Here is a 27,588-nt window from a genome sequence, read left to right on the forward strand (position 1 = left end):
ATTTTCAGGAATACGACCGGAAACAATCCAACCGAATACGGTGTTCTGAAGCGTCGGGCCATCTTCGGTCGCCTTCTGCCTCTCCTCCTTCAGCAGCTCCAAGAAATATTCCGCTCCGATGATGATGTCGATGGGTCCTGCCTCGAAGAACTTAGGATCGGCTAGATGCAGACGATCGGGAAGATTCCACGTCGTGATGCGGAAACTTCCGGATGGAAGTGACACAGTTAGCTTCGGCAACACGTGGAAGTGCATCTCTTCAGTGAATGATGAAATATCTTGCGATCTTGGACCCACTACAGCACTGACTAACTTCGTCGAAACGGCTTGAGATTGTCCAATACCTTGTATTGACAGAAAGACTGGTGTCTCTTCTAGCTTGAGCTTGCTAGCGAAACTCTTTGTCATAAGACAGTGCTGTGAACACGAATCGAGCAAAGCTCGTGCAAGCACAATATTGCCATAGCGATCCTTAATGCTGACCATTGCGGTCGAGAGAACGATGTTTTGTGTAGGTGTGATGGGGAGAGCTACATGTGTTTGGCTTGTGGTGGCGTGTTCTGTGGCTGTCTGAGTGTGTGAGTCTTGTGAGTTTGCAGTGTTAGCAGTCCGTGTCTGATGGTTCGAGTTTGGTGGGCTGGATTGTGGCTGTCCAGACTGTTGCTGTCGAAGGTCTTGACTGCGAGGGTGAAGCGGAGGATCTAGGTTGATCACTGTGCAACCAAGTGTGATGCTTCTGATGACAATGGTGGCACGTTCCCTTCTCGCAGTTTCTGGCGATATGCCTAGGATACAAACAGTTCCGACAAATGTTGTTGTTAGTGACAGCCTCATTTCTCTCCGCCAACTTCATCCGCTGAAATCGGATGCACTGGAATGCTGCGTGACGTGGTTCACTGCAAAAATGACATTTGCCAGGAACTGGCAGACCTTTCCAAGAGTGGCCAGGTGCAAGATTCGTCCAGAATTTCTCCGCTCAATCCGCAACTTGCTGAAGGCATACTCTGCGTTGCCTATATGCGTTGCCTGGGTTCGTTGCCATACTACAATTCCCGAAAACAGACTTTCAGCTTGGCAAATGGTGCAAGCATATACCCAGAAACTGTGGAAGAAATGGTCGGAGCAGTATTTGTCAAATCTCCACAATAGGACAAAATGGACGCGTCAGAGGAACAACATAGCAATTGGAACTATGGTTGTTCTCAAGGAGGAGAATCTCCCACCGTTGAAGTGGCAGCTGGCACGGGTGACAGAGGTTCACCCAGGATCTGACGGAAACATCCGAGTTGCAACCGTCTGGACCAAGGATGGCAGTTACAGGCGAGCGATCTCAAAGATCTGTGTACTGTCAATCAGAAACAATCTTTCTAAGTCAGAAGAGGAGAATTAGGACTCCTCCAACGGCGGAGGTCGAGAGGCCTCCGCACACCCAGTTAAGTTATGCATTATTTCAAATTTCTAAAAAGTAATCGCTCATTTTTCTCCAGTCAAACCTCACTGTGTTTTTGGTCAACCCAAAACACCCGACACTCTTTCGCCAAATTTGAGTTGTCTAGCGTCCAATTTCGAGGTAATATGTGTCGTTTTCGGTGGTGGTATTTGCATGTGCATCCAGTCTTGTTGAGGTCCAGTCAAGACGGTGTTTAGCAATGGTGCTAACCGTCAAATTTATGTTCAGCTCGATTCGAAATTCACACTCCCAAACACGTTTGATATTTCGAGGTACGACCAAACAGTGACAGCAATCCTGAAGAAGAAGTGCGCAATTCGTCCTCCTGGTTCTACGCTGTGATCGCCAACAGATATGGCCAACCTGCTTGTACTTTCTCAGCAATGTGGGTCCAACATCGCAGTCACCGTAGTTCAATCGTCGAATGTCAGAACGTCGTCTCGAATCGAATCGTACGCAGAGGGATGGTCGACGTAACACGGGCGTCCACCGGAGGGCTTAGGGCTTAGGGCCTCCGTCCAGGCAAGTTGTTTTGATTTTCAGTAGTTCAATTGAAAAAGCACCCTCTTATTTTATTCAGCGATCACATCGCACGCACCGTGCGGATCGGCCGTGAACATCGTCATGCACCGCACGGATCACCTCAGTATCGCATCAGCTACAACATCAATCACCGAAACCAGACGTACCAAACCACGGAAAGTAAGCGGGGACCCAAATCACCCGATATTAATGTTCGGTTTAACGGAACCACAATCCAAGGCATCGTTCCTGTTGAGCCGTCGATCGGACGAAAGAATAGTTCCAATCCTAGAAGGAAAACATCACCAACGTCAGAAGCATAATCGAAGATTCACAACAGAGCAACCGAAATCAATCCTGGATAGATCACCAGCTTGTATAACTGTATAAGGAAAGTCCCAAGAACTTCTGAAAATCTTCGGGAACATCAGGGAAAACAGTTCTTCAGAGTGGTTCAATTAGCATTATTTATATGAAAATTTTCATTTAACTCTGAGAACTTCAGGGAACTTTCGAGAAGCTCGAAAAATTTCAAGGAAGTCCAGAGAATTTGAAGAAAGTTGTGGGATCTTTAAACAAGTTCCAAGAACAACCAATAACTTTAGGACAATTTCGAGAACCTCATGAAAGCACTGAGAACTTCTGTTAAGATCAGGTAACCTAAAAGCAATTCCATTAACTCCTAGTAAATTGCAGGAAATTTAGGGAATCTCAGGAAACTTTAGATATTCAGGGTTTGAACCCAAAATGAACTATCATATAAGAGCAACTTTTATGAAACAATGCTCAAGCTCTCGACAAATGCTGACAAATGGCAAGTGATCCCCTGCATGACTTCAACCATGATTATCGGTTACATCCAGTAGTCAATCGCTCCTGGACACGTCGCCGCTGCAACGACACATCAAAGTGTGCCAGTTCCGTTCTCCAATCCACTCCAATCGGCCACCACTATCGCACTACTTTGGAACCTCCTCAACCCTCATGGCTGGAACTGCAAGGTGGACAGGACACTCACTCACCCATCAGTCTGTGGTCGCTGCTATCCGACACTCGCCGGATATCCCAGAAGCTGACGTCGGTACAGGAGTCGAGAAGTGAACCTCGCTGTCCGTTTGCAGAAGCATGTACAATGATTTGCTTTGCTGATGCGATTTGCTCACGGGCTGATGGATGTGCCGCGGTGCTCTATAGCTCTATTCCACACGTTCCGATGCATTCAACTGGATGGTTAGCTGTAGAACAAACAGCCATGTGGATTGAATGTTGTTTTTCTGCTGCCTGTATTATTTATTTGAATTGCTCCAGCGCAGCTGGGATGTAAAGGCTGCCCGTCGTCGTCGTCGTCATGAATCATGCGATGTAAACAACCACCATCGTTCCGGGGCTCAGTCCAACATACACCCGGACGGATGGACGAACGATTCCCGTTCCAAAGAAGTGCCTTTTTTTTTGCTTTAATCAGGCTTAAATCGCTTGAGCAAATGCGAATGAGCACAAATTAGAGCGATTTTCCACTTGGGCAAGCTGATTAGATCAATCTACCAGCTGTTTGAGCAAACCTCAATTACAATCGCTAATTGCAATGCAAATATGATTGTTTACCTTTTGAATTTGGGGTAGGATGTCACTCAATAACCCATTTCATGGATCCATCATCATAATCATAATGGTTGCCCGATTTTGATCACGCTTCAGCAGATTAGACATTTCCGGGGTCAGGGCATCTCTGATTGCTCACTCGCTTGCTGTGCCAAATCAGAACCATCCTTCCCAGGAACAATCAGACTGACAACAACAACAACGAATGCCTGATGGGAATCAACCATCATTGTCTTCATTTCAATCAGGCGAAACATCTCATCGGAAACACACCCCGCTCATTCCATCGAGAATAATGACCAAAGCCCATCTCTCCTAATGAAAAGCCCCAATTTTTCTCCCTCTTTCGACTCGGCACGACTCTTAATCCCTTCCTGCTCTGATGTACGTCAATTTCCTGTCGCCGGAAAGTATCAACAAAGAGACAGAGAGCCTTGCTTGGTCCTCGGAGTGTGGCGATGCGACGCGACGCTTGGCTTCTTCTTCGGAAATCCCTCTTTCGCTTTTCAATCAACCTAGGGCGGAAATGTTTCCGAAAGTTAAACAACGCCACTAGCGAGGATGGACGGGAAATGCAGGAGAAGGGAATGGTTTCAATTCTTTTGCTTTTAAATTTTTTAACGGACTATAGACCATCGCTTCCCCAGTGTCGGTTCAGGAGGACATCGCGGGGTGGACCGAAGCTGATGGAGATTCTCATCAGGCTAAGGTGATTCAATTCATTCGAGACGAGTTGATGATCTGAATATCAGCGGTGCTGGTGCTTTTAATTAAAGTGTAAGTGAAAGATCGTGGTTAGGAATCGTAATGAACACTGCGGTAAGATATTGGGCTACACGAAATTTGACATAAAGGCAGATAGTATGGAGAAAGAAGAAGGATTAGTAATTAAACGCTTAGATCTGTGGTCAATGATCTAATCTTTAATCACGACCTGAAAGTTTGCTTGCTCTACAGATTCTCCGCAGATGGTAATAGAAGGATATTTCTTTGAAGATTGATGTGTCTTGTAATAATCATGTGAATTTAATTCCGATAGTCGATTAATTACTTGTTCCAACGTCTTAGATCCACTGCGTATCAAATGCTTCATCCGTTGTAAACCATTTTCAAAGGGATATGCTGCCATCGTACTTAATGAGCCGAACGCCTCTGCCTCATCTACAATATGTTGAAGGTTATAAATGTTACTTGTGATATACTGTTGCCGGTAGATCGTCATGAAATCAATTATAAACTTTTCCAACATTTTTCTAGCTACGTGCCAGTTTGATTTGTATAAATCTGATGAGAGCATCGTTATGGAGCAAAAAAAAAAAATAAAAGAAAATGTTGATAAGCCTCCGACGAAAGATGTTTTTTAACACAACTATCCTTGCATAATGCAAGAAATTATTAAATTCAGTTCCTTTCCAGTGGGCAGGATGGTCCAGGCCTCTGAACTTGCGATGAATTTCAGATGGAAGCTGAATATTACGAAGCATAGCATACATGTCAATAATTTGTAGAGACGATAATTTAGCTGCGAATCCAAGGGTGCCATCCCTCCATCCAATCAATAATCGTTTCATTACGCCCAAATCAATGAGATGAAGTCTATCAGTCACGATAATGTTTTGAATTAAATCCAAATTAGGAATATCAATCAGAGGCGTTGCACTTTTTTGATGACGACTATAGGAATTCATTCGGAACTCTTGGTCAGTTCGTTTGGCACAATTTAACGATGTTAATATTACAGAGTGAGATTCATAGGAATATTCGCCTTCAAATACGCACTAAAGGCATCCGTTTTTTGAATTAAAGCCATATACTCCTAAAAAGTGTTAAACATTTTTATTATACATGACCATAATGAAATGATAACTTCTGAAATACCTTTTATAAAGGCACGTGCAGGTGAATCACATATGAAGCATCTCATTCGAATAGTAATTTTATGACCATTCAAAATAACTCCATGGTTTAACCACTTATGAGGGGTCGTAGAGTTCTCTGCATCTCTCTTAAGTAAGTGTCGGACTAACATTCCTCCCCCATCCCGACCAGATGCAAGGACGTGGCCAGGGCTGCTCTGGTCTGTTGGAGGGAAACACATCCTTTATCTAAGAGGTAGTAATTAATCACAAATTACTATCTAACAGCAACGGATGAGGATGCGCCTCCTTCTTAACAACAGTTTAGAGCTCGTACCACCTACGACATTGTGCAACCTGGTTTATGCTATGCTATGCTATGCTATTCAAAATAACTCCATGGTTTAACACATATGTAAGCTCGTTAACAAATGGTCGCAAAAATTCTTCCAGGCTTTCAGGTTTTGAAACTCCGAGGAATATGGCAATGGTCATTGGCTTAACTTCCGGTTGTTCAAATATGTTGAATAGTATTGGCCAAAACTGAGCTTTGCTGCTTTTGTAAATAGGAATTCTATCGATGTTCACGTTGATTGAAATGGTAATGGGGTGATCAATGTTGCTGGAAAAAATTATGAATAATAATGAAATTACCATAATAATCAAAATAATAACGATCATTTAATGTTACTTACCGAAAATAATCTGCAAGACATTTTTGAATCCCATAATACCACAATTGACCACCTCCAATGTCTACGATATTTGATGAAGCATTTCGTGCGGTTTTCAGTAATGATCGAGCGGAACGTGGCAATTGTTTCCCATCCGTCTTTTTCCGTATGATGTCCATAATCAAATTGATTGATTGATGGGATTGGTTTGTTTTTAAAGCCCAAAAGCGGATGCTCTCTTCAAGACTCATTGAATCAAGTTCGTCTGTAGATAGAAGGTCACCATTAAGCCCAGAGATAGCTAAATCGACCTCTGCAATGTTCGTTGCGGGTTCATTTTTGTTGAAATGTTCGTAGGGACCAGGTTCTTGTGTACCGCTACATTTATCTTCAGTGTCTACAATTTCATCCACAGCCCTACCTTCCGGTGGAGTTATCTCCTTCACAGTAGACGATGGTTGTTGGTTGTTAATGCAAAGCTCTATAAAAACAAATAATATTGTTATCCTTAGCAAGATTTAACCTAGAGTTAACTTACCTGACTGAAATAATCGGTTTTCCTTGGTCCATCTCTCAAGAACCTTTTTTCGACGGTAATAAAAAGGCCGTTTTTTCTAATTTTCTTTGAAAAATCCATTTTATTTTGGAATCAGAAGCTTTCTGAAAAAAAAAGATCCGATGTTTTGATAATGACAGGTATATCATGAGTTGTTTTTGAAAATGACGCATCTGTTATTGTAAACAAATAAATAAATCGCATATTTCTCGTGAATAAAATTTCACACTCGCAAACAAAATGTATCAGCTGGTAGAAAATTAATTTCCCTACCTGTTTGTATTTTTGGTTGGAACTGTAAGATTTTATTTGCGAGGAATTAGCGATCGTATTTATTGTTTACAAGCGCACTTACGCTTATTTCTTAAATCACTACAGTACTTACGCAACTTTAGATACTAGAGAGGGTCTAGTATAAGAGGGGAGGGGACTGGCCGGTTTTGAGCCAAACGAACTGTCAAACCAAAGCCAATCGAGCAGCACCTATCTTGATTGCATTGGCAGTGTTGCTAGAAATCACCTAGGAATAGGTTGCCAAGGCAGTTTGTGTTGATTCCGCTCCTCTTTTATATTAGACCCTCTAAAGGCGGCTGTGATACCATCCTTACCAGCTGCTTTGTTGTTTTTGAGCTGCTGAATGGCATCCTTAACTTCCCTCAGCGTGGGAGTTGGGTCAGCTCCGTCCTCTGCTGCACTGATGTAGTCGTTTCCTCCATTGCGCTGGTCTCCCGTGCCTACGTTCTCCTCGCCATTCAGGTGCGCATCGAAGTGCTGCTTCCACCTTTCAATCACCTCACGTCCGTCCGTCAAGAGGCTCCCGTCCTTATCCTTGCACATTTCGGCTCGCGGCACGAAGCCGTTGCGGGATGCGTTGAGCTTCTGGTAGAACTTCCGTGTTTCTTGGGAACGGTACAGCAGTTCCATTTCCTCGCACTCCGCTTCTTCCAGGCGGCGTTTTTTTTTCTCCCGAAAGATGCGGGTCTGCTGTTTCGGCTTCTGATTATACCGTTCCACGTTCTGTCGGGTTCCATGCTGCAACTTTACCGCCTGCGCTGCGTTCTTCTCCTCCAAAATCGTTCTTCACTTCTTTCCACGTACCCGATGGTGCTCTCGGCTGCGTTGGTGATGGCTGCTTTTACTTCACTCCAGCAGTCCTCTAGAGGAGGCACATCGAGCTCGCCCTCCTCTGGCAACGATGCCTCGAGATTCTGCGCGTATGCTAAGGCGACATCCGGTTGCTTCAGTCGCTCTAGATTATACCGTGGTGGGCGTCGGTACCATACATTGTGATGACGGAAAGTTTTGGGCGCAGTTTGACCATCACCAGGTAGTGGTCAGAGTCGATGTTAGCGCCACGATAGGTTCTGAAGCCAATAATGTCGGAGAAGTGCCGTCCATCAATCAGAACGTGGTCGATTTGCGATTCCGTCTGCTGTGGTGATCTCCAGGTGTAACGATAAGGGAGGCTGTGTTGGAAAAAGGTGCTACGTATGGCCATGTTCTTGGAGGTGGCGAAATCGATGAGTCGTAGTTCCCGTTCGTCAGCTGGTGGGCGCTGAACTTTCCAATCGTCGGTCTGAATTCCTCCTCCTGGCCTACCTGAGCGTTTAGGTCTCCTATGATGATCTTGACGTCGTGGCTTGGGCAGCGATCGTACTCGCGGTCGAGCTGCGCGTAAAATGCGTCCTTGTCATCATCAGTGCTTCCGGAGTGAGGGCTGTGCACGTTGATAATGCTAAAGTTGAAAAATCGGCCCTTGATCCTCAACCTGCACATTCTTTCGTCTATCGGCCACCAACCGATCACGTGCTTCTGCCCAGCTAGCGTGTGTTGCCGCAACTCTGGTAGATGGTATGATTACCTCTAAACGTTCGCACAATGGATCCTGCAGCGCTACGATGTCCAATCCGCGGTCCTTCAGTAGATTGGCGAGTATTCGGGTGCTCCCGATGAAATTGAGAGATCGACAGTTCCACGTGCCGAGTTTCCAATCGCAAGTCCTATTTCGTCGCTGGGGTCGTTGCCGTTGGTCTCGGTTCGTATTCCTCTGTTGCTGATTTTCCGTTGTAATGCTTTTTGACGTAGGACTACGTCTTTGATTTCTATATGGGGGTACACTTTGTGAAAACCGAAAATGGAACATGTAACAAATTAAGAAAGATTTTGAACGTTAATAACTCAGCTGCCCCTGGTCCAATTTCAATAATTTTATCACCAATCGATCATATATATGGCTACGTATCAATAACAATACTTCTGAATGTTGTTTTTCAACAAGAAACTATTGAAAAACTGGTAAATGTTCAGCATTGTCCAAAAGTGTCGAATTAACTAACAAATATACCAATTACCTACATGCATATGCTGCTTCCCCAGCACAGTCGTCAGAGAGTAGTAAGTAGACGAAACAAGTCGAAGTGGCATTCGCCTCCAATCCTCGGGCGCGTGCGAATAGGGAGGATGGAATTGCGTAATATTTTGCACACTCATCGCCATATTCAGAACCAAACGCAAATTCTTCGAGATAACCACCATCCGTCGTCTGGCTCGCTGTGGCGGTGTCTGATTTAGGAGGTGTGCTGAAGGTTTTCCTGAAAAATGAGATCCGTGATGCTGTCACCTACACTAAACACGTCAAGCGTAAGCGACCATGGATGTCATCTACGTTTTGAAGTGACAGAGACGCACTCTGTTTGGTTTCGGTGGTTAAATTATCACAAACTTTGGCAACAAAACGGCTCTTTCCAGGGCCACCAAGCTTATTACAGTAAAGAGTAGGAATAGAATTCATCTGCCTGTTTGTCCATATTCAGAACCAACGACCACACAAAATGCTTATGTAATCAAAGTGGAAACAGGGGTACAAATTATTTTGATCAATCTTGATCAACTTTGATTCGCCACGGTCGGATATTTTCGATGGAAGAAGCAACAATCTAGCATCTAATTCGAAGAAGACGGAAACATTTGTGAAGCCGAGTTATTTACGAAAGAGAGTGTCGATGAAGAGAATCGATCAATGTAGATAGGACCTATTGAAAAGTGACGCGAGATTTGTTTTCCGTACTGAGCTCCAATTAATGCTACCGACGCCAGGAAGATACCTGGACCCTACCAATCGACCCATAAACTCAACCGGGGACCAACGGCTTTGCTTCCCGAAGGAAGGCGTGATAAGAGATGTTATGCCTTAGAACATGCCGGTGGCACCGACTGAGATTGGACCCAGGCCTGCTGGGATGAGAGCTAATTACGCTCACCACCGGCGCCGATATCTTTCAAGGTGATATCACGGCGAATGAGAACGACCCATATTTGAGTTTAGTTATCTCAGAAATAAGAAATAAAGTGCAGGAACTCAACGATGAGTAAATTTGCCTCATGTTTGTCCAGGATTTTCCAGGGAAAAATTCCCGAATTTGAGAAAAGTAAAGATTGGATTCACTCAGTCTATTAGTACTACTCCGAGACTGAATAAAATTTTCGTCAATTTCCTCATTTTCTGGCAGATTTTTTAGGTTTTCCACAGGAAACCATGAGACAAATTTACTCATCGCTGAGTTCCTGCACTTTTGGCGATTATGAGTGAACTAAACTCAACGTTGGGTCGTTTTCATTCGCCGTGAACGCAAAAGGAAAAGAACCAGTGTCGATACTTGATAGCAAACTACACATAATGGGAGGAGTCTTTGTAGCTTTTATACCACTTGGTTGCATATCATTCTGCTTTAAGGTGATTCCTTGTAGCGTCCGTTTTCGTGTTACACTTCATAATTTTACATGTAAAAATAATAAGGTTTCTGTGAATTCAAGTAGCTAAAACTACTACTTGTTGTTTGCTGCGGAAAAGCAAGGAATGTCTGAAATTTGCAGATGTATAAACCTCGTAGATGTTGAGTTGTGTGCTATTGAAATTGCGAGGTGAGATGGAAAAAATTGACTCTACAAGGAAACACCTTAACCTGAAAAGATATAAAAAAGCGCTGCTGTATCTGTATGGCATTAGCTCATTTTCGCTTCGGACGGCGTGGAGAACAGCAATAGCAGCGGTAGGAAGGTGGTGGCTAGTCCACTCCTTCACACCTAACAAGCAACAATTGACTGGTCGTGGCAAAGAAGGAAAAGGTCTGGTAAAGGAGGCGCCAAGCGTCATCGCAAAGTTTTTCGAGATAGGCGCCATCGGTCGTCTGGCTCGCCGTGGTGGTGTCAAACGCATCTCCGGTCTGATCTACGAGGTGTGAAGTGGCCATGGATGTCCTTTTCAATAAAACGGCCCTTTTTAGGACCATCAAGCTTACATCAGTAAAGAGTTGGAATAGAATTTATCTTTGCTTGTTTGTCGATATTCAGAACCACAAGCCCCCAACGACCACACAAAATGCTCTCCAGAGTTGTAATCTTGTAACCAAACTTGGAAGCAGGGGTGCAAGTGATTTTGATTGATTCTCTTAATCAACTTTCTCTTTGAAAAAAATACTACAAATTTGGTACGCCTACAATTCAAAAACGGAAAGAGTTGAGGGCCTGACACCAATGCCCTAACTTTCCGGAGGACCAGGGTGCACAGTTGTGCTTAGAGTCCTTCACTGGCACTCGGACGTAGATCAGCCGCCCCTAACATGGGGAACAGACGCTGTTGTGAGCCGCTCCTCCTGGAGAACAGACGCTCAGGCTTGGCGAAGCAAACCCCCTCTTCCCTGTCAGCTTATGACCAAAGTTCCCACCGGGGTTGGTTACCCGATCTTCCCTAAGGTTGCTCACAGTTCCCGGCTGGTACCACGGGGAGGTAGGGATAGGAGTTGTGTCAATGGGATCTGTATTGCCCATTACCCCGCATTTACCGACCTCATCGACCTAGTTTACTCATGAATCGCAAATAGTGCAGGATCTCAGCGGTGATTAAATTTGTCTCATGTTTTGCAGGTTTTTTTTCAGGCAAGAATTCCCGAATATGAGGAAAGTAATAATTTGATTCTCTTAGTCTATTGGTACTATTCCTAGACTGAGTAAAATTTTCGTCAATTTTCCTCATTTTCCAGCAGATTTTTTAGGTTTCCTACCGGAAAACATGAGGCAAATTTACCCATCGCTGAGCTCTTGCACTTTTGGTGATTATGAGTAAACTGAACTCAAATTTGGGTTGATGTCATTGGCCGAGTACAAACATTCCTCGGGTCAACTTTTTCCGGTTGAATGCTTCAAAGCTTATGGTCATTGGGCCTTCCCTTAGCTCAGTCGGTAAAGGCGCAGCTACAAAACTAGGCCATGCTGGAGGTGGCTGGGTTCTATTCCCGGTCCGGTCTTGGAATTTTTTCGGGTTCGAAAAATTTTCGGCTTCCCTGGGCATACAGTCAGATTGTGCTTGCCCCACTAATGCAAAAATGGTACAGGCATCGAAAGCTTTCAATTAATAACTGTGGAAGTGCTCAAAGAACACTAAGTTGAGAGCACGCAATAAGCTAATATGCGATAAGCAATAGGCTCTTAATGCGAAGAAGAAGAAGAAGCTAATGGTCATACAATTGTCGCGAACAAACACGATCCGGATAATCTAAATTTCCATGACGAGACCACGTTTCTTTCATATTGCACAGGCAAATCCCTCTTTATTCGAAACATTAGCTCTCCTATCATATGCTGTTCCAATCGTCCATTTTTTTTTTTCGAGACCGTCATCGTTGCAGTCCCCGAGCCGTAAAGTGCGAATCGAGGTAATTAAGCCGTACTTCCCAGTGTGTCACGACCCACACACACACACACAAACTAGTTGGCCTTTGCAGCCACGATGACAGTTTAAATACACTCGGAAGGCCACCCAGTAAAGGAGCCGAGTGGCACTAACGAGACTTTGAAGTAGGGTACCACTTTAAAATTTTCCAAACCCATTCCCGCTCTCAACTTCAACCCTCGTGCCCTCTACGAAGGGAATGGGTGAATACAAAAAAAAGGTATGAAGTCTAGCATGACCCAAACACTTTCCACCGCCAAAGCAAGCAAGCAAGCAAGCAAGCAGTAGCAGTCAGTCATTGCTTCTACTTGCTGCAGCCGCCGGTGGTGGAGGATTATCAACCACTTCCCGGAAAATTGTTAGCGCTTTTAAATCATAGTCACGAATGCACCGGAAAGAGATCGCTCCCTGCAACGAACGTTGCATCGCATGAAAACAATAAAACAGTGCACTCCCGGCGCGAAGCTGCCTGCAAGAAAACCGAACGAACGAGAGAGAATAAAAAAACGACCATACCAACATTCTACATTCACTCTGACAGGCCGATATGAGCACTCTGGGAAAAGCATGCATGTTTTCAGAACTTTGACGATGGTAGATGAGCCGGGAAGGGCTTGTTCCGAGCTGATTGAACCACAACTATGTGTCTCATTTCCACCAGTGCCGAGATTGAATACAGTGTATAGGAATCATGCAATGTTTTTCGATGCATGAATAAACGACTGCAGCGAGCGCACACACAACCGGGAACCCACTTCTGCGGAGGAGAGATGCCAAGGGAAATTGAGAGTGCCCCAAGTGTGAAGTACATTTCAATTTTTGTTCAACCGAGCTTTTCCCTTCCCCTGCCCTCCTCCACCATTGGAAAAAACAGTCTGTCTTCTTTTGGCTTCTGCTGTGGTTCAGTGCACGCCTTACCTCCATCCTCCCTACCCCTCAGCATGCTACTGACGCGGAGAGATTTAATATTCAGAGAAATTTGTTCCAGCCTTATGAATTACCGTTGGCGGAAGGCGGCAGTGGTTTGAAGATTAATTTTTGTTCCGTCAGAACAAATCAAAATTCCCCTCGGAACAACGGTTCTGTGGGAACTGGGATCGGAAGTTTTCAGTTTTTCCAAAGACTACAAGATTTCCATTCGATAACAATACTGCTGCCTTTCGGTGCTGGCTACGGGGGAAGAAGACGAGAATATCTCCTGCCAGGAGGGAAGTAGCACGCTGTCAGTCGAGATAATCTTTCACTCCTCGGGCGGTGAAAAGTTCCTCGCAGAAAGGCAAAAACTACCGCCGGAGAGTGGCGAGGGAAAAAAAAGCATAAAGTTTTCATAATCTCGTGCAGCTTTTCAGAGTTGCTGTTTCTTTTAAAATATACATTAATCTTGAGCTTGAGTTGCCACGGAAAAACTTTCAACGCCCCTCCTCCGCCATTTGCGATGCTCTTGTCGGGGTTGAGGCTAACAAAGTTCAACACATCCGTGCCCCGTGTTGCTGCTGCTGCTGCTGCTGCTGCTCGGTTGGTCGGTCGAGGAAGTGTACCAATTGTAGGAACAAAACCCATCCCGGTCCCAGCTCAGTTCTTCTGTGCTGTGTGCTGTTATGCGAGAAGAAGAATCGTTCGTTATGTTCCGTTGAATCATTTTTCATTCTGTTTCTAATGATTTTACACACTCCTAATGCTTGTTGGTAGCGTGATGGCTTCCGGAGAGTTGCAGCACCACTATGGCGTGGCATCTTTTCCCCATTGCAGGGTTGAACATATGGCTGAGTGTTTCCGGGAATGCGTCATGCAGTGCATAGCGCAGTCAATCGATCAATCGTGAAGGTGCAGCAGTGTGATTTTGTTGGAATAATACTAGAATACCGAGAATTCAGTTCGTTGGGATTTTCTGCGGTGAGAGTCCCCTTCCGAGGGACTAACAAAATTGTATAATTCTAGACAGAGCTGGGATTAGGGCGTAAAAGCTTTTGTAAACAATGACTTCTTTCGATGATTTCTAAAAAGTCAAGGCTCGCCAACGCAAATCAACATCACCATCGGGTAGGAGAAGACTTTCCCTACCCGACGGTTATGTTGGCTTGAATTCCTAGAAACCATCAAGACGAGATATTGTTTACAAAAGCTGTTACGCCCTAATTCCAGCTCTATTTAGAATTATAATTGAGTTCTTTATTTTCTTCCGTGTACTTTTTTCTCGCCCGCAGCGCATAGAATCTTGCCAGATACGCAAAATACTACTGCCATTTTTGGCAGTAGGGGTTCACCAGTATTGGCCATAGGTTCCTATTTTGGACACACCTTAGAAAATCGATGAAATTACAATATTCGGCATTTTTTTTTTGGTCACAATGTTTATGTATACCGATGAATGTGAGTTGCACCAACAAACTGAACGCATCTGATCATATCATCAAAAAGAGGCCAAAATAGGAACATGGCCAATATTGGTGCATTTTGGCAAACATACTTTTGAACATAAAAAGTCATCCATGGAAAATTTAAATAATAATCCCTCCTTAAAAACACCCAAATGATCCACAAGACCCTAGTGAAAATCCATAAAAAAGTGTTGATCCACAAAAATATCAATAAGATCCATATTTTATGTAAAATTTAGCACAGTTGTAAAAATATACCGCTAAACTGCTAACGAATTAGCATTGAAATGGTATGAATTACCCATAAATATATTGCAAATGATCCATAAAACATTCAGCAATGAACCTTAAACTAATAAAAGTCTGCATGAGCATGAGCAAGATTGACCGCCCATGGTTGCTACTCTGTTATTGCCAGATCAGCTGTACTTACACAGAGAACCAATAAACGATGATTGGGGTTACCAATCACATTCAATGTGTAAAACTGGTGATCTCAAACTAGGCAATACCAGCGCCGGCCGCGCCCGAACGCAGGTCAAGAAATGAATGGGTAGGAATGTGTTGACGTGACACTCGCTTTGCTGGAAGCCGAGAAATCCTCTGCACTTCCACGAGGAATCACTGGGATGTTGGATAAGAGGGTCGGGTTTGCAGCAGGGTTCATTTTGATGAACAATAAGCTGAATTGACGTCCTAACGATAGGGAGGGGTTACTGTATAAATAAATAAAAAGGTATGATCTCACTCAAATAGCAAAGTGGAGCTGCACCAACAGCAACTGGCCTCCTCGTAAACTTTCTTCGACCCATCGCTGGTATTTCCTTAAAATACAGTCGTCAAAATTCCGGATCCATCTCGTCGATATATTAATAAAATATAACAAAACACAAACGATTTTCGTCACTCAATTTCTTCAAACTCAAGCTTTATATGAATATTTTAATTGCATGTTGTGATTGAACTCAACTTTACCTATTTAATGAATCCACAATTTTAGAAAAAGAATCAATTTGCTAAATAATCTAGGTTATTTGAGCATACAAGAGTTATAAAAAGAAGTATCAATGGATAAGTCTTGAAATAGCAGAAACTCTGTAAAGGTAAAACAATTTAAAGACATTTAAAAGCAACAACACCCAAATCTCAAAGCTCTCCGGACGTCTCAAATGCAATCGAGAAATGTAGAAGAACAATCTTCAACTGGAACGTACTCACCAAATCAACACTTATTTTTGTTTGCAAGCGTTAGTTGCAAGCGAACCAATATCAACACCTGGCAGCGCGTAAATAAACTGAAATGTTGAATCACGTTTTCTTTCTTTCTAAAACACTCGGAAAGCGAGAAAACCACCAATCACACACGTAGGTATAACCGTCCAGGAGGCAGAGTGCCAGCGCTAATCCGGCAAATGCAGCCGGAAACTATGAAAGCGAACGCACGCACGAAACAGAGAACAAACTTAAAACACAACCGTTTCCAAAGGGGTTCAAAACTGCACTCTTCAAGCCCAACATCAGCAGCTCTAATTATGAGAAAAACTAAAATACATACATTCGTGACGTTCTTTGGCGACAGTGTCGTATGACAGAGCCTGTCTTATGACATTTTAGTTTGGTGCTGTAATTTGATAGCTTGTTTTACATGTGTCGGAAGCAAAGGCAGTCGATTATCACAGAAAATGCTTCGATTACGGTGACCGCTTACAAGACTGAATGTGACATAGAAAACGAAAAAAAAAAAGTAGAAGGGTCTGTGCCTAGGGGCACGAACGGATGCTTGACGTAGGAACGCTAGTGGACGGAACAAATGTGAACATTTAGTTCTTTTAATTGATCAATCATCAATTAATCATTTTGTCAAGCTTCTGCATTCATGTTCCATCAGATTTCACTGCTGTTGTTTGCGGTGACATCTATCGGAAACTACACACAATCTGTTTCCTTATAATTGTTCACAGAGGACACTGCAGTGCAAAACTTGTCTGGTACCTCTATATATGCATTTAGATTATTATTTGAAGTCCCTCCTTTTTTATACATTCTGCACACAGAATAGCTCACCCCTCACAGAATTTCCCGCCGATTTTTATGTTGATGCCCCATAAAGTATCTTTTGCGCAGAATATGTAAAAAAGGAGGGACTTCAAATGTTAAATCAAATGCATGTATAGAGGTACCAGACATGTTCTGTAGTGTCAGGTACTCTATTTTTTAATATGTGAAAGCGAAATCACAAATCGAGTGTCAACCAAATACATGGCATGTTGAGATTCAGGTCCTGAGAGCAAATTTTCTCTCTCAAATTTGAATTTTTTGGCTCTCTGGGAACTGGTAGTAAAGCAGGTAGAACTGTATGGGGAAAATCATTTTTATTTAATTGTAGCTTGTTTAACAATAATTTTCGGGAAAAAACTGAACGACAAAGTCCCTGATTAATTTCTTTAGGTTGTCGTTCACTTTGTTTAACCTGAATATGCACCGAAGTGAATTATTCCCACTTCTCTCAATTTCTATATGGGGATTTTAATCACTTCCTACCAGCGGAACAGCGCCATCTCTGTGGAAAATGGTCGAACAAAATGATTAATTATCTTAACTCTTTCCGTTTTTTATTTTTAACCGCATCAAATTTGTAGTATTTCTTTCAAAGAGAAAGTTGATGAAGAGAATCCAAGGGACTGTCAACTTGAGAATTTTCGATTCATCTACCGTGGTGTGTTATGAATTTTTTGTTATTTGTGAATTTTTAAGTTTTGTGCATTTTGGTATTAAAGTGTATTTAATTCACCCCTCACAAGATTTCCTACCGAATTATATGAATGGGGCGGGGTGGATAGTATCGCGGAATATGTAAAAAAGGAGGGACTTCGAGAGATTGAACTCGTGAGAGCTAATTTTCACACAAATTTGATTTTATTGGCTTTCTGGGGACTGAATATACACCCAAAGTGAATTATTCCCACTTCTCTAAAATTATATATGGATTTTTAACACTTTCTACCAGCGTGTTCTGGATAATTCCACAAACAATTTCCAAACAATTCCACACCTTCTATAGATACCAGGTTGAGCCTTGATAGCTAGCTGCTTGCGGGAACTGATGACCTTGACAAATGTCCAAATAATACTCTTAACAAATTTATGGTGGTCCTGAAAAGGACCGTTTTGTACTGATGGTTGAGTAATTCTGAGCTGGGTTTTCAACACGGATGAGGCTGTCGAGCTGTATGTTGTTTGGAGCGAGGGTGACACGCTTGGCATAGATGACCGACCCGCAGCGACTCACGAAGAGCTACTGATTTCCATTCCTAGCATAGCGGTGCAGCTTCTTCCTCCTTTGATGGTTGCTTATGTGGGCTCTGCAGCTCGCTGCTTGCAGGCAGCTTTTCGTTGTTACTGGAGAACAATTTTCAACGCCACACGCCGAAAGCACTGCTACTGCTGCTACTAATTTCGACGACCGAACACCACCACACAGTGGTGTGGTCATTGGGAGCGAGTGGTTCTGAATATGGCGATGAGTGTGCAAAATATTACGCAATTCCATCCTCCCTATTCACACGCGCCCGATGATTGGAGGCGAATGCCTCTTCGACTTGTTTCGTCTACTTACTACTCTCTGACGACTGTGCTGGGGAAGCAGCATATGCATGTAGGTAATTGGTGGATTTGTTAGTTAATTTGACGCTTTTGGACAATGCTGGACATTTACCAGTTTTTCAATAGTTTCTTGTTGAAAATCAACATTTAAAAGCATTTTTATCGATGCGTAGCCATATATCTGATCGATTGGTGATAAAATTATTGAAATTGGACCAGGGGCAGCTGAGTTATTAACGTTCAAAATCTTTCTTAATTTGTTTCATGTTCCATTTTCGGTTTTCACAAAGTGTACCCCCATATAGAAATCAAAGACGTAGTCCTACGTCAAAACCGTAATATTAGCAATAAAACAAAGAAAATAATACAAATTGAACATTTCATAAGGTCCAAGCGACACCAACATACTCTCTTCATCTCTTCTCCCTGCATCCCCACGACCATGAAAAGACATTTTCAGCCATTTGCAGCACACAGTTCGATGTGTGCAGCTATTATCTAGCACATTAAATGGAAAACATGAAAAGAAACGGTTGTTCGGCAAAGTTATTAACAAAGAAGTAAATCGATAAAGAAACTCGATCAATGTCACCTAGGACCCCACGCACTGCTCAGCTTGTATAAACAATATCACATCACTAACCTCTTCTCGTATCATTTCGTCAATCATACAGTAATCGAAATGAAGGGTTAGTACAACAATTTGGGAAAACTTAATGATGGGGCCTCATAGCCTAGTCAGTAAAGGCACGGTATTACCAAGCCGGAGGCGGCGGGTTCGATTCCCGGTTCGGTCGAGGGAATCTTTCGGGTTGGAAAATTTTCTTGACTTCCCTGGGCATAGAATATCATTGTGCTTGCCATACAATATACAAATTCATGCATTGGTAATTGGCATCGAAAGCTCTCAATTAATAACTGTGGAAGTGCATTTAGAACACTAAGTTGAGAGCACACAAAAAGCTAATATGCACTAGACAATAAGCTTCTAATCAGTGCTGCAAAATCTCGACAGTACACGATGATATTGACAATTCTGCTTTGGTCACTCATTTGAGCTAACAGTCATAGTCAAGGCAAACCATGTCAATTGTCAATGACAATGGTGTCAGTGACGAACATGTGCAGATTTGTTTATTAGCTAAATTTGTAACGAAATTAAATGACTTGAGCAAAATAATTACATGGATCCATTTTAATGAACAAGTATCTACGTCCTGAGCTACTTGGATAACAATAATGTGACACAGAATGTACTAAATTACACTTTTTGTTATCAGGTGAATCTTTGTCATTGACGAAAAAATGAATGAGATTTTGACGAAGGTTTTTTTAAGGATCAAGTCTGTCAGTGACTATGTGACGAACAATTTTGTCAATATCGCGCGAAAGTCTGTCAATGACAATGACAAATCTCAGCACTGCTTCTAATGATGTGATATTGTCACTGTGGAACTAGCACTTAGCTTCAGGTATTTACAAGCAAAAGCCAGACAGATCACCGACAGGGGGTACCTCAGTATCTATTTGAGGTAACTAAATTGTGCTTACATGTATTCATCAGAAGCGATGTGTAATAAGAGACACGCGGACAGACTAAAAGTAAATCTGGTTGCACGGCCAAGTACTTTATTTTGTCTGCAAGGTTTGCCAACCCGCAATTTTGTGTTTGCTTCGAGTGACTTTTAATTTGAGCGACTATCGTCTGTGTCAGCGTCACGGTTAAAGGGCGAACACGAAATTATTGCGACACCGAAAATGTCATGCCAATTTTCTTATAATGTTTAGAATCAAACCAAAATTTTAGGGTAGTTTTATACATATATTTACTTCAAAAATCAAAAGAAAAGTTAATCGATGGAGCCTTGAGTGTCAAATTGAACGCATTTTCGCTTGATGCCCTCCATCAAAGTCTTTACAGTGTCATCCGGTTTCAGTTTCTCAGTTTTTTTTTTTTCATTTTCTTAACATGTCCTTCTCGTCTTTGACTGTCTTCTTGCTCTTCCGAAGTTCCCGCTTAATTATTGCCCAGTACTGCTCCACCGGGCGCAGCTCCGGACAGTTTGGCGGATTCATGTCCCTTGGAACAAAATGGACAGAATTGGCCTCATACCACTCCAGGACACTTTTAGAATAGTGGCATGATGTCAAATCTGGCCAAAATAGCGGAGCTTTGTCGTGCTGCTGCAAGAACGGCAAAAGGCGCTTCTCGAGGCACTCAGATTTGTAGATCTCGCCATTTACTGTGCCCTTTGTCACGAAAGGCTCACTCCTCAGTCCGCAAGAGCAGATGGCCTAGCAAATGAGATATTTGGAGGCGAACTTCGACATTTTCTTCTTCTTAAATTTGTCGTCCACATCGAACTTGCTCTTGCCGGTGAAAAACTCCAACCCCGGAATTTGCTTAAAATCGGCTTTTATATACGTTTCGTGGTCCATCACACAGCAGCCATATTTTGTCAGCATCTTCTCGTAGAGCTTCCATGCCCGAGTTTTAGCCGTCGATTGTTGCCGCTCATCGCGGTTTTGGGAAGTTCTGTACCTTGTATGTATGTAGTCATGCTCTCTTCTTTGCATTCTGGACGTAGCTCTGCGACATGCCGATCTTTTTAGCCAAATCACGGCTTGAGACGTTGGGATTTGCTTTAATCATCCGCTTCACCTTTCCCTCCGTCTTTTTGTTCTCCGGTCCCGGTTTACTTCCAGCTCCTTTTCCGTGGTCCAACGTCAACCGCTCCTGGAACCGCTTTAACACTCTGGAGACGGTTGAATGGTGAATGTTCAACATTTTTCCCAACTGCCGGTGCGACAGGTCAGGAAATTCCAGGTGTTTGGAAAGAATTTGTTCTCTCAACTCACGTTGGTTCACCTGCATTTTCGTTGAATCGAAAAACACGACTTCAAGTTTGACAGCATGTACACAATACACATCAATGAGAAAGTGTGCAAAATTTGGTTGATTTTTACCCAATGGTAAAAAAGTTATGCCCTGTTGAATGTGTCGCAATAATTTCGTGTTCGCCCTTTAAGAGGAAAATATTTTTACCTTTCCTGATCAATTTATCCACAGCTAGTGCTTGAAATCATCATCCACGTGGAATATGCTGTTTCATGTATCGGGTTTACAGTGATGTTACTGGTGCTTCCACATAGTTTTGATGAGAAAAATTAAGATTTATAAAATGACCTTCTAGATTTTTAATGTGTGGTAATTTAAGCTGTTTATCAGTTCAGATTTGTAGACAATCTAAAAATAAAACCACTCCTGATGGAAATTTGAAAGTTGTGCAACCAAATGTACATTATTAAGAGATTTGAAAATCGTTATAATTATATAAAAAACGGATTGGATGACCCTTCCTCTCCAAACCGGCTAGCGCACTCTGCATTGATGGTGCATGAAAAGAGCCTATAGGCCTTTTTAATTCACCACCAACGTTACCATATCAAAAACTTGAAAAGGAGGACATTTCATTTAAGGTTTGGAGATTAAGGAGGACAATGATTCCTTTTCTTAACATTAAAGGAGGACAATGAGTTTTTATCAAACGTTTTAATATATGTGCGCTTTCACAAAATTCATGATTTACAAAGATTCAATTGAGATTGTTCATAACTTGTAGTCGTTACCAATTCAATTCATCTTCTCTTTGAAATTCTGAAAAATGCATCAAACTAGCCTTCATAATTTAGTTTTGATCGCTGATTTGCATGAAAACTACAGCTTTACAGCCTAAAAACCACCCCCATTTTTATCATGTTCAAAAATCAGGATACATGTCATCTAAGCAACCTGTTAATTTTACCATTGATTCAGCATAGGACTCTAAGGCCGCTGCCATAGTGGGAGCGAAGAGGCGCGCTTAGCGTTCTATACAAAAGAATTCCTATTATTGATATTATTCCTTACATTCCATTCCATGATTCGCGTGCCTCTTCGCTCTCAGTATGGTAGCGGCCTAAACAAATCAAGCGTAACTATTCAAGTCAACGTATCTGCTTTTGTAAACAATCTCTTCAATCGACGATTTGTCTTAACTGCTAACTCACCCACACAAACAAACACCATCGTCAGGTAGAAGACACTTTCGCCTACCAGCTGGTGTTGTTAGTTTCTGTGAGTGAGCTTGCAGTTGCCACAAATCGGCGATTGAAGTGATTATTTACAAAATCAGATAAGTCGATTTGAATAGTTATGCTAGAGAGGGTCTAGTGTAAGAGAGAAGTGGATTCAAAACAAACTGCCTTGGCAACCTATGCCTAGTTGATTTCTAGCAACACTGCCAATCAGCGTTGCCAGATATATCGATTTATCGGTATTTATACCGATTTCCGAACAAGATACCGATATACAGATAAGGTTCCTCAGAATACCGATTTTTGATGTTTTATACCGATTAATACCGATTTTTTTAAATAATCAAAATGATTATTGCCTGCCCGCGCTCAGAATTCCAGAGAAAATTATTGTGAGAGACTTGTATCTTTTTGAATATCTCAGCTTTGAGCCTTTAAAATTATAAAAAAAAATGTCTTATGGATACTCTGTCGATTAATGTTTCAATTTCCTCACCGTTTTTGGCTACCCATGAATCGATAAACAGTCAATGGCTCATTCTGAGAATTTTGGGAGGGGAGGGGGATCGGGAGATACTTTTTAAACATTATTTAAGTTCCTGGATTTTCTTCCAACTTACATCGTTAATTATTTTACGATTCCTCTCGGAAACTTATTTCGACTTCCCTTGGAAGCTTCTTCAGCCCTCAAAAAATTCCAGATTTTTGACAGAATTTTTCAATAACTTCTGTTAAAATTCGAAAACCCGGAAATTTCAGGAAAGTCCAGTGAACTTCAGTGAACTTAAGGAAACATCATAAATATTTTGGATACTTCAGAAGTCAAAAGAACTTCTGGAAAATTTAATTGTTTTCAGGACAGTTTTGTTTCAGGATAATTGAGAGAACTTTAGGAAGCTCCGAGAACATCAGGACAGATCAGGAAATCGCTGAAATTTTAAAGGAGTTCCGAGAAACTCAGGCAATTTCCAAAAACTTCAGCAATGTTCCGAGGGGCTCATGCAAATTTAAGAAACGTAACGATCATTAAAACATCCCCCAAGAGCTCTTTCTTCCGGAATTATGTCCTTGTTTCTTTCAACTGTTCCGTTAGCGCTCTGGCTCCGACTTTTTCTAGATTTTTTTCCAATCTACCTTAGGAAGTTTCTGCCAGCGTCTCCAGGAAGTTTCTTCCGTCTTCTCCAGAAAGTTTAATTAAACTGCTCCCAGAAATTGCTTTCTTCTAGTTCTGGAATTTTGTCCAGATTTTTTTTACTTCTATTGGAAGGTTTTCCGAGCTTCTTCTGGTTCTCCTTGGAAATGACTACTTCTGGAATCTATTTTCAATTTCCGAAACTTTTATGCCTTCCTTTGAATGTGAAACGCGATTTTTTTTCTGAAAGTTTCTTTAAATTTTCGCCAAAAGTTTCTCAATTTATGTCTTTGGAAGTTCCGCAGATGTTTTTCCGACTTCTCTCAGAACTTTCCTCAAATTTCCTCCAGAAGAGCTTCTTTCTTCTTTCTCTGGTTGTTGATTTCAGCTTCCTCCAGAAGCTAATTCAAACATTCCCCGGAATTTTCTTCCGGAATGTTCCGATCATAGTCCAAAAGTTACAATTTTTATTTTCAAAAACGGCAAAAATATAAAATTAATTAAAATTGTAAATACCGATAAATACCGATTTTTTTAAACCGTTGATACCGATAAGCTTTAAAACATTCTGGCAACGCTGCTGCCAATGCAATCAAGATATGCGCTGCTCGATTGGCTCTGGCTTTGACAGTTCGTTTGGCTCAAAACCAGCCAGTCCACTCCTCTCTTATACTAGACCCTCTCTAGTTATGCTTGAAATACCTAAAATCCCATAGAACCAGAACGTCAAAATCGAACACATGTTGGATTCAATCTGTGTGGCTGTGTTCCATTTGGTGAATTTTAACTTAAATTTTACAGATAGAAAATTTTCAAATAAACCTGCTATTGTACCAGACTTATTTCTGGCAGACCAGGAATCAATTTTGACAAACACATCGAAAATCACACGATCAATAACAAAGGGATTTTCGAGCATTATAATTTATTTTCGAAATGTCAAATTTATGTAAAAATTCAGAAAAATGGAACACATCCAAAGACTGTTTTTTATTTGATGAATTTTCACTGACACTTGGAAAATCGTCTGATTTTTGAGGAATTGTTTGTCAAAATTGATTCCTGGTTTGTCTGAAATAAGCCTGGTAGAATAGCAGGATAATTTGAAATTTTTTCACCTGACAAATAAAAGTTAAAATTCACCAACGCTTTTTGAAAACAATTGTATGAATATGTTACTGGAAAAAATTCAAGGATTAAAAAGGAGGACATTTCTGGGAAAAAGGAGGATGTTGAAAAATTATTGAAAAAGGAGGACATGTCCTCCTTTAGGATACCATATGGTAACCCTACGTAGAGTGCGCCACGCGAGTTCGTGAAAAGCGTCAACCAAACCGTTTGTTTACATCGGAATAACTATTTTTCACAACGCAAATTTCCATTTTCCATCGGTAATTGTCCCATTGTACGATCCTCCACAGATCTGAACTAGTTTGTATCTTAACTATTCACACAAAAAAATGCGGAAGATCATAACCACTAAGGCACTTTTCAAAATTTCCATTTTTCTCAACATAACTATTCCAGGGTCGATACAGAACTAAATTTGTCAACTGTAGATTGAGTTTTGACGCATCTCAGATGAATAAATTTATCAGGAAAATTTAAAAAGTGTTCCGCCTCAAGGCACAAATCTCTGCTCACAACACTCTTTTTGACGTTCTTCCATTCACCACCAGAGGCTGAATCGATCGCTTTTCATTGAACATCTTGGCCAATCAGGCTCTTAAGGGGAAGCTCACCGGCCCAAAAATAAAAAAATATTTTCGGTACGTTTTTATTTTTCTAAAAATATTGGGAAAAATTATCAAAAATCCAAGAAAATCAGTTTCTTCCTTAGATTTTTTTCAAAAATAACATGCAAAAAAATTTTTTCTATGCCATCATGAAAAAAAAATTGGACTCTCAGAAAAACCGAAAAGTTGATGTTTTGTGGTTTTTTGAGTCCAACTTTATGCCATAATGACTTATAAAACATGTTTTTGCACGTGAATTTTTTTTTTTAAATTAGAAAAAATGTGATTTTTTTAGATTTTTGATACTTTTTTTCAATATTTTTAGAAAAATCAAAACGTAATTATTTTTTTCGGAGCGGTCTGCTTCCCCTTAAGGGGAAGTTTACCGCCCGAAAATAAAAAAAAATATTTTCGGCACGTTTTTATTTTTCTAAAAATATTGAGAAATAATATCAAAAATCCAAGAAAAACAGTTTCTTCCTTAGATTCATGACAAAAATAACATGCAAACATATTATTGCTGTCTCATCATGAAAACATATTGGACTCTCAGCAAAACCGAAAAGACGATGTTTTGTGGTTTTTTGAGTCCAACTTTATGCCATGATGACGCACAAAACATGTTTTTGCACATGAATTTTCTTTGAAAAATAAGAAAAAATGGGATTTGTTTAGATTTTTGATATCTTTTTCCAACGTTTTTAGAAAAATCGAAACGTAATTTTTTTTTCTGGGCATGCGTTGAAAGGCTGTTGGAACAAGCCGGTAATCGTGATATGGTTGTTTTTGTTGGTGACTATAATCTGCCTTATTTGCATTGGGATTCCAATGATGAATTGCGATTCTTGCTACCCACAAATGCTTCATCTGAACAGGAGTTTACTGTGGTTGAATCGTTCATTGCCAATGGTCTATATCAGATGAATCACTTTGCCAATGTGAATGGAAGGATCCTGATTACAACAGAAATTCAAAACAAAAATTTTTATCTGCGGATTTGCACAGTTTTTGACTTTTTTCATACGTCCGGAAGGTGTATGCTGGTCACAAATGCCGTGCCAAACTGATTTACTACGCAATTAATCAATCTTTGATGTGAATTTCGCTAATAAACACGAGGAGCCTTTCTTATAGCAAAACTTGCCATAACAAAATGGGCATGGTTCATTTTAGTAAACAAACTAACACTTCTTCCGACTGTGTCACCTCTCTTACTCACCTAGGATCTCGATGTTCTTCTGGTGACGATGAAGCGATGAAAATGTCGTCTATGTATGGGTATACGAAGTCCAGTCCTCGTTGTACTTCGTGAATGAGTCGTTGGAAAGTTTGAGCAGCATTCCGAAGCCCGAATGTCATATAGGTGAATTCGAATAACCCAAACGGTGTGGTAATGGCAGTCTTCGGGATGTCGTCAGGATGTTTAGGCAAATCAACCTTTGAAAAGATCGTTTTTCCCTGTAGAATAGTACTGAAATCTTGCAGGTAAGGTAAAGGGTATCTGTCAGGGATTGTTTGAGCATTTAATGATCGATAATCTCCGCAGGGCCGCCAAGATCCATCTGCTTTTCTTACCATGTGCATTGGGCTAGCCCAACTGCTAGACGATGGTCGACAAATTCCCAGTTTCATGAGGTTCTCGAACTCTTTCTAGCTGCCACGAGCTGAACGTTTTTATCGAGTACTCACTGGTATAAGTTATTTGTTTCGAGCTTCGTTGTGTTGTCAATTAGACGATGCCGCTTCAAGTCGATAAGTAAGTCGTGGTAGCAGATGAAATCGGCACCAATAATGCTTGTTGTAACGTCTGCAATAAGAAAGTTTCACAAAAATTCACGCCGGAGCCCGAGGCTAACCTTCAGCATAGTTTCTCCATAAACTTTAATCGGCGTTCCATTTGCGGCGAACAACTTGATGCTGGTAGGTTTCATCTCTCGGTATAACGGTCACATCGGCTCCGGTGTCGATGAGAAAGTTTCTGTTGGTAATTGTGTCCGCAATTTTCAGGCGAAATATCGTTGCTGTGTCGGAAATATCGCCAACTTCCACGCAGGTTCAAGATGGCGCCATTGCTGATTGGATTTTGGAGGTTGTCCGAAAGAGCACGGTTTTCTGCAAGTACCTACGTGCTTCTCTTCCGAATGTACGATGATACCAGTACATATCATACGAAGCTTCGTTGTCGTAGCGTTGATCCATTCTACTTCGGTTGCGAGAACGCGAACGGTCCCGGAAGCTTCTTTGTGGACGGAACATCTGCTCGAACTTACTAGT

General features: G+C 41.6%; 1 protein-coding gene and 1 pseudogene across 1 annotated transcript in view; one reads left to right on the plus strand and one right to left on the minus strand.

The window, feature by feature from the left end:
- Positions 1-27,588, plus strand: part of side-VI (sidestep VI) — a 1,063,375-nt gene that overhangs the window by 269,572 nt on the left and 766,215 nt on the right. The gene's annotated exons all lie outside the window — the stretch shown is intronic.
- On the minus strand, positions 531-6,741 carry LOC135704247 (uncharacterized; annotated as a pseudogene).

The sequence above is a fragment of the Ochlerotatus camptorhynchus genome, unplaced genomic scaffold (genome assembly GCF_037179485.1).
Source record: "Ochlerotatus camptorhynchus isolate MF236.1 unplaced genomic scaffold, CSIRO-AGI_Acam_v1.1 ptg000232l, whole genome shotgun sequence".
NCBI classification, from domain to species: domain Eukaryota; kingdom Metazoa; phylum Arthropoda; class Insecta; order Diptera; family Culicidae; genus Ochlerotatus; species Ochlerotatus camptorhynchus.